The sequence below is a fragment of the Electrophorus electricus genome, unplaced genomic scaffold, assembly GCF_041902795.1.
Source record: "Electrophorus electricus isolate QZ-2024a unplaced genomic scaffold, ASM4190279v1 Scaffold253, whole genome shotgun sequence".
Taxonomy (NCBI): Eukaryota; Metazoa; Chordata; class Actinopteri; order Gymnotiformes; family Gymnotidae; genus Electrophorus; species Electrophorus electricus.
In genome coordinates this window covers 27,501-35,213 of record NW_027658533.1, presented here as the reverse complement: position 1 = coordinate 35,213, position 7,713 = coordinate 27,501, and the positions used below count along the sequence as shown (strand labels likewise).

Genomic DNA, 7,713 nt, shown 5'->3' with positions numbered 1-7,713 from the left:
CTCTTGGGCCTGGAAGTCTGGTAGTAGTAGTATGATTTAAAGGCACAAAGTGATTGAAGTGTGCCCAGGCCCAGAGCTACTTTGCTGGGCATGAATGTGTTTGAACTCTTGGGCCTGGAAGTCTATTTCTAGGCTTATATAAAGGGACAAACTTCTTGAAGTGTGCCCAGGCCCAGAGCTACTTTGCTGTGTATGACTGTGTGACCTCTTGGCCCTGGAATTCTGGTGGTAGTAGTAGTAGTAGTAGTATGATTTAAAGGTACAAAGTGAATGAAGTGTGCCCAGGCCCAGAGCCAGGCCTGGGCAGCAGGGGGCGCTCCTGGCCATGCCCAGCGAGTTTCGTGCGAATCGGACCTGGTCCGGAAGAGATACGAAGGGAAAACTCATTACTCGTCGGGGTGGCACATCCAGGCTCTCGACCCTCCCAAAGCGTCCGACCAGGGTGCACCCTGCCGGGCATGGTTAGCCGCCAGCCCCCTTCCTGGAGGTCTGGTTGGCACGGGGTTTTGATTTATCGGTTTCATATCTCTGGGCTCCTTGGGAGCAGAAAGTCGGTTGAGGGCCCTTTGGAAAGAGCCGGGGCTGCCGTTTAACGCTGTCCAAGCGGCAGGCGAAGCGCACCCACCGTTTTTACGCTATGATTTTTTAAAACCGCCGGGGCGGCAAACACAGGGCCGGTCGGGTTTGAAGACGAATATCTCTTCGGCCCTTGGGAGGAGAGAAGCAGCGCGGGTCACCTTTGAACGCGCTCGCTGCCAGGAACGTCTGGCGTAAAAGTTTCGTGGGAATCGGACGTTCCTAGGCTGAGAAGCGAGCGCCCGCCCTCGGGCGGTCGGGGGCCCCTTTCTCATTCCCCGTCTGGGCTAAAAATACGAGGTCGGACCCGATGGACTCGGGAGACTGGAGAGTACCAGGGAGACCCTGGAAGCAGGCGACCCGACCCACGCTTCGCTGTCTCCTCGGCCCTCGGGAGTAGAAGCGCGGGGACGGTGGCGTGGGCAGCAGGGGGCGCTCCTGGCCATGCCCAGCGAGTTTCGTGCGAATCGGACCTGGTCCGGAAGAGATACGAAGGGAAAACTCATTACTCGTCGGGGTGGCACATCCAGGCTCTCGACCCTCCCAAAGCGTCCGACCAGGGTGCACCCTGCCGGGCATGGTTAGCCGCCAGCCCCCTTCCTGGAGGTCTGGTTGGCACGGGGTTTTGATTTTTCGGTTTCATATCTCTGGGCTCCTTGGGAGCAGAAAGTCGGTTGAGGGCCCTTTGGAAAGAGCCGGGGCTGCCGTTTAACGCTGTCCAAGCGGCAGGCGAAGCGCACCCACCGTTTTTACGCTATGATTTTTTAAAACCGCCGGGGCGGCAAACACAGGGCCGGTCGGGTTTGAAGACGAATATCTCTTCGGCCCTTGGGAGGAGAGAAGCAGCGCGGGTCACCTTTGAACGCGCTCGCTGCCAGGAACGTCTGGCGTAAAAGTTTCGTGGGAATCGGACGTTCCTAGGCTGAGAAGCGAGCGCCCGCCCTCGGGCGGTCGGGGGCCCCTTTCTCATTCCCCGTCTGGGCTAAAAATACGAGGTCGGACCCGATGGACTCGGGAGACTGGAGAGTACCAGGGAGACCCTGGAAGCAGGCGACCCGACCCACGCTTCGCTGTCTCCTCGGCCCTCGGGAGTAGAAGCGCGGGGACGGTGGCGTGGGCAGCAGGGGGCGCTCCTGGCCATGCCCAGCGAGTTTCGTGCGAATCGGACCTGGTCCGGAAGAGATACGAAGGGAAAACTCATTACTCGTCGGGGTGGCACATCCAGGCTCTCGACCCTCCCAAAGCGTCCGACCAGGGTGCACCCTGCCGGGCATGGTTAGCCGCCAGCCCCCTTCCTGGAGGTCTGGTTGGCACGGGGTTTTGATTTATCGGTTTCATATCTCTGGGCTCCTTGGGAGCAGAAAGTCGGTTGAGGGCCCTTTGGAAAGAGCCGGGGCTGCCGTTTAACGCTGTCCAAGCGGCAGGCGAAGCGCACCCACCGTTTTTACGCTATGATTTTTTAAAACCGCCGGGGCGGCAAACACAGGGCCGGTCGGGTTTGAAGACGAATATCTCTTCGGCCCTTGGGAGGAGAGAAGCAGCGCGGGTCACCTTTGAACGCGCTCGCTGCCAGGAACGTCTGGCGTAAAAGTTTCGTGGGAATCGGACGTTCCTAGGCTGAGAAGCGAGCGCCCGCCCTCGGGCGGTCGGGGGCCCCTTTCTCATTCCCCGTCTGGGCTAAAAATACGAGGTCGGACCCGATGGACTCGGGAGACTGGAGAGTACCAGGGAGACCCTGGAAGCAGGCGACCCGACCCACGCTTCGCTGTCTCCTCGGCCCTCGGGAGTAGAAGCGCGGGGACGGTGGCGTGGGCAGCAGGGGGCGCTCCTGGCCATGCCCAGCGAGTTTCGTGCGAATCGGACCTGGTCCGGAAGAGATACGAAGGGAAAACTCATTACTCGTCGGGGTGGCACATCCAGGCTCTCGACCCTCCCAAAGTGTCCGACCAGGGTGCACCCTGCCGGGCTAAGAGAACAGCCAGGTGAACCCTGGAGGTTCCGAACTCCAGACCCCTGGACCCGACGGCTCAGTCCGCCTCAGGTGCACTACAGAGGTCCTCGGGCTGTCCCTGAGTGCATTAAAACGGAAATCAGAATTACTCCCCCGGGTGGCACTTCCAGGCTCTCGACCCTCCCAAAGTGTCCGACCAGGGTGCACCCTGCTGGGCATGGTTAGCCGCCAGCCCCCTTCCTGGAGGTCTGGTTGGCACGGGGTTTTGCAAATAGGTCCCGTCGGGTATATGGGAGAGCAAAGAGAATCAATGGGGTCCAAGCACTAAATTCATCCAGTGGCGTTCTCTGGAAGCCCAAGGGGAGTCCGAGGGGTGTTCGGCCGGCAAGGGGAGCTCTCCCTCGGACACATGATCAAACGCCTGTCCCCTACCGGAAAGTGGTGTGCTCTGGATGCCCCCCCCCCCCCCCCATCCCCCGAGGGGGGTGCTTATCCCGCGAGGGGAGCCCTCCTCGGGTTAAGTGAACCATCATGCCGATTCCCCTATGGAAGTGGGCACATCCAGGCACACAGTCTGCTTTGCTCTCCCCGACCCGAGTGCGTCTGTTGGGCTGAGTGTACGCCCAGGCAACTGGATCCAATGGCTCAGTCCGCCGCAGCGTGCTTCGACGATGGGTCGTACAGCCATGCCACCAGGGTGGGCGTGTTTGTAAATGTACCAGTGGATTCTCGTCGGCCTGCCACATCCATGGTATCGACCCACCAGGCCTGTCCGACCAGGGGTTGACCCTGGACGGGCACGGTCTGTGGTTTGGCCCTTGTCCTAGATGAAATCGGGCACGGGGTTTTCTGGCCAGGTACCATCGGGTTACTGGGAGAGCGGCTTCGGTCTCCAGGTGAGACCAATGGTGAAGCAGCACGAGGCAATGGAGAGCATGCAAAGCGATGGGGAAGCCATGCACGGCAATGGCCACGAAAAAAAAAAAAAAATCACCACGGAAGGAACGTGAAGAACAAGGAGGAGTGTAGTGACACTGCCCAAAGCTGCCCGGTGTTGCAGGGGTCTATTGGTGTGTTGCTTCCTTGTTTGGTAGAGTGGAGTACCAGACCCGCCAGGGGTAGGCAAACCATTCCCCCTACGGTAAGTGAGGAGCCAGCCATTTGACGAGCGGGTGTCCACGTGTACGGGTGCGAGCGCTATCCCCCCACACGGGGTTAGGCCACGGCCTTAGGTGGACGTCTGCCGACCAGCCCCGGCTGATCCAGAACTTCTGATGTGGAGAGCGGTTTTGACAGATCCTCCCTGGTTCTAGCGGGTCAAGCCTCTGATGGGGGGTGGGGGTTATTTGTAACCCATCCCAGAACTCTCTGGGGGAGACTCAGACGGCCAGTCTGTCTACTCAGTTGTCCTATACTGGTGTCTGTGGTTTGGGAGGAAGGGAGTGCCCTGCTTTGTTGGCCTCCTCTTCAAACCTACCTGGGCCCACGAATCACTCTTCTTGGTTACATCACGAAACGTAGGTTGAGCGAGGCTAGGGGGGAGGGAATTCGACGAGGTCTTTCCCTTGTCCCCCCACCAGCGGCCCACGAAAATCAAAACGGCGTGAAGAGAGGGAACGCCGAAAGCACCTGGAGTCGGCCGTCCGCACCTCCGGAGGAGGTGGACGGGGTACGGTGCGGGCATGACCGGATGGGACAGCTTTGCATCAAGGTGAGAGGTCGGCGTCCGAAGGCCAGAGGGCGGTGCGCGAGCACGTTTACACTGGCCGCGGAAGCTGTCCTGGGTAGCCCTGTATGGCGTCTGGACCTGACGGCGCACGCACTTACAACCCGCTGCTTCCTAGCCCCCGGAAGGGGAGGCGGATGTCACTCGTGGTTCATCCCAGACCACGGTGCAAACTACCTGGTTGATCCTGCCAGTAACATATGCTTGTCTCAAAGATTAAGCCATGCAGGTCTAAGTGCACACGGCCGGTACAGTGAAACTGCGAATGGCTCATTAAATCAGTTATGGTTCCTTTGATCGCTCCACACGTTACTCGGATAACTGTGGTAATTCTAGAGCTAATACATGCAAACGAGCGCTGACCCTTCGGGGGATGCGTGCATTTATCAGACCCAAAACCCATCCGGGGGGCTCGGGCCCCCCGGCCGCTTTGGTGACTCTAGATAACCTCGGGCCGATCGCGCGCCCTCCGCGGCGGCGACGTCTCATTCGAATGTCTGCCCTATCAACTTTCGATGGTACCATAGTCGGCTACCATGGTGACCACGGGTAACGGGGAATCAGGGTTCGATTCCGGAGAGGGAGCCTGAGAAACGGCTACCACATCCAAGGAAGGCAGCAGGCGCGCAAATTACCCATTCCCGACACGGGGAGGTAGTGACGAAAAATAACGATACAGGTCTCTTTCGAGGCCCTGTAATCGGAATGAGCGTATCCTAAACCCATGGGTGAGGACCCATTGGAGGGCAAGTCTGGTGCCAGCAGCCGCGGTAATTCCAGCTCCAATAGCGTATATTAAAGTTGCTGCAGTTAAAAAGCTCGTAGTTGGATGTCGGGAGTGGGCTGGCGGTCCGCCGCGAGGCGTGCCACCGCCTGTCTCAGACCCTGTCTCCCGGTGCCCCCCGGATGCCCTTGGCTGGGTGTCCGGACGGGGCTCGGAGCGTTTACTTTGAAAAAATTAGAGTGTTCAAAGCGGGCCCGCTTCTCGCCTGAATACCTGAGCTAGGAATAATGGAATAGGACTCCGGTTCTATTTTGTGGGTTTCCTGAACCAGGGCCATGATTAAGAGGGACGGCCGGGGGCATTCGTATTGCGCCGCTAGAGGTGAAATTCTTGGACCGGCGCAAGACGGACGAAAGCGAAAGCATTTGCCAAGAATGTTTTCATTAATCAAGAACGAAAGTCGGAGGTTCGAAGACGATCAGATACCGTCGTAGTTCCGACCGTAAACTATGCCGACCCGCGATCCGGCGGCGTTATTCCCATGACCCGCCGGGCAGCGTGAGGGAAACCACGAGTCTGTGGGTTCCGGGGGGAGTATGGTTGCAAAGCTGAAACTTAAAGGAATTGACGGAAGGGCACCACCAGGAGTGGAGCCTGCGGCTTAATTTGACTCAACACGGGAAACCTCACCCGGCCCGGACACGGAAAGGATTGACAGATTGATAGCTCTTTCTCGATTCTGTGGGTGGTGGTGCATGGCCGTTCTTAGTTGGTGGAGCGATTTGTCTGGTTAATTCCGATAACGAACGAGACTCCGGCATGCTAAATAGTTACGCGGCCCTCCGCGGTCGGCGTCAAACTTCTTAGAGGGACAAGTGGCGTTCAGCCACGCGAGATGGAGCAATAACAGGTCTGTGATGCCCTTAGATGTCCGGGGCTGCACGCGCGCCACAATGGTTGGATCAGCGTGTGCCTACCCTACACCGAGAGGTGCGGGTAATCCGCTGAACCCCATTCGTGATGGGGACTGGGGATTGCAATTATTCCCCATGAACGAGGAATTCCCAGTAAGCGCGGGTCATAAGCTCGCGTTGATTAAGTCCCTGCCCTTTGTACACACCGCCCGTCGCTACTACCGATCGGATGGTTTAGTGAGGTCCTCGGATCGGCCCCGCCGGGGCTCCTCGCGGGCCTTGGCGGAGCGCCGAGAAGTCGATCAAACTTGACTATCTAGAGGAAGTAAAAGTCGTAACAAGGTTTTCGTAGGTGAACCTGCGAAAGGATCATTAACGGGTAACGCTGTCCGGCGTGCCTCCTCTCCCGACCCCCTCGACTTCGCCGTCCCCCCGCGTCGGGGCCCAGGGTCGAAAGGGTCTTCGGGGTTGCTGTTACACGTGGTCGCTTGCAGGTCAGGCTGGACAGAAGGCATAAAGGAGGAGCCTAGTCCCTCCCACCCCTTCCTCGTCCTCCGCCTCTTCCTCCGCGTCGTCCTTCAGCACCCCCCCCCCGCAGGCCCCGGTATTCTCTGGGTTCCAGCGCGAGAGACGCGTCGTTCAAAAAACTCGGCGTCCCCGCTCGTCGGGCGAAGGCCGGTTTCCCCTCACCTTGCCGGCAGGAGAAGCGCCTGCGAGTCGAGCGGGTCGTACGGGTCCGTCCCGCGCCCTCCCTCTCGCTCGCACGGCCGCTGCCTCCGTCCACCGCGAGGGGTTTTCCTATTTTGTTGTCCTTGTCATTCATCCCCGTCCCCTTGCTCGCTGACGAGCGGACTTTCCGGGGGGGGTTGCGAGCGCTGCTCCTCGTGGGGCAGGCCATGGCCCTTCCTGTGTTCGTCCGCCCACCGGCGTCCTGGGGCGTGGTGGTGGTGGGTGGCGCAGCCGGTTCCCCTGCTTCTCTCTCTCAGAAAGGAGTCTCAGGGGGACCCCCGGCAGGTACCTAGGGCTTGGCCCACGCTACGTGAGTTCCACCCCTTTCGAGGGGTCGGACGGGGCGGGCGCGGAGGGCCGCGGTTCAAAGACTGACTCGTCTGCCACGTGGGGCGTGTGGGCAAAGCGCAACCCCGCGCCCGTTTCAACACTCGCAGACGGGGGCGCCTGACCGGTTGGTGAAACCTTTTAAACCTGTCTTTGTAGTCGTGGTGAAAGACCTAAACTGAGCCTGAAATAAAAGAGTACAACTCTTAGCGGTGGATCACTTGGCTCGTGCGTCGATGAAGAACGCAGCCAGCTGCGAGAACTAATGTGAATTGCAGGACACATTGATCATCGACATTTCGAACGCACATTGCGGCCCCGGGTCCATCCCGGGGCTACGCCTGTCTGAGGGTCGCTATTCCTATCTGTCGGACCTGCCTTCTCAGGCGGGACCGCGGTTGGAGGTTCGTAGGTGGGGGGGTGCCCCCTGGCCTCCGTCTTCCTAAAAGCAGACGGTTCCCGGTCGCTGTCTCGGTGAGATCCGGTCGGTGGGTTCGCTGCGGTTGAGTGCCCGTTCTCCGTGCACAAGCTTCTCCTCCCCCGCTTCGGTTCGTTTCGGTTCGTTTCGGCTCCGCTCCTGGCCTGGCCAGGAACGTGGTCCCCTGCGCCCGAGAAAGAAGCGAGCGTGGCTGCCGGTGGGTTCTCTCCGCTTTGGCTGCCCACGTTTTCGCTTCTTTTCTCACCCCCTGCGCAGGCGGATCACGGAAAGGTGTCTGTTCTGTTCCGTTACGTGCGCGAGCGGAGGGAGGTTGTTGTTACATGCGTT

At 59.5% G+C, this 7,713-nt stretch overlaps 2 non-coding genes across 2 annotated transcripts; both read left to right on the top strand.

Moving 5' to 3' along the window:
• The first annotated feature begins 4,427 nt into the window (after positions 1–4,427).
• On the top strand, positions 4,428–6,266 carry LOC145655407 (18S ribosomal RNA). Its single transcript, XR_014121535.1, has one exon. It is a non-coding gene; the product is annotated as an 18S ribosomal RNA (ribosomal RNA).
• An 882-nt stretch (positions 6,267–7,148) lies between these two features.
• On the top strand, positions 7,149–7,302 carry LOC145655405 (5.8S ribosomal RNA). Its single transcript, XR_014121533.1, has one exon. It is a non-coding gene; the product is annotated as a 5.8S ribosomal RNA (ribosomal RNA).
• Positions 7,303–7,713: the final 411 nt, after the last annotated feature.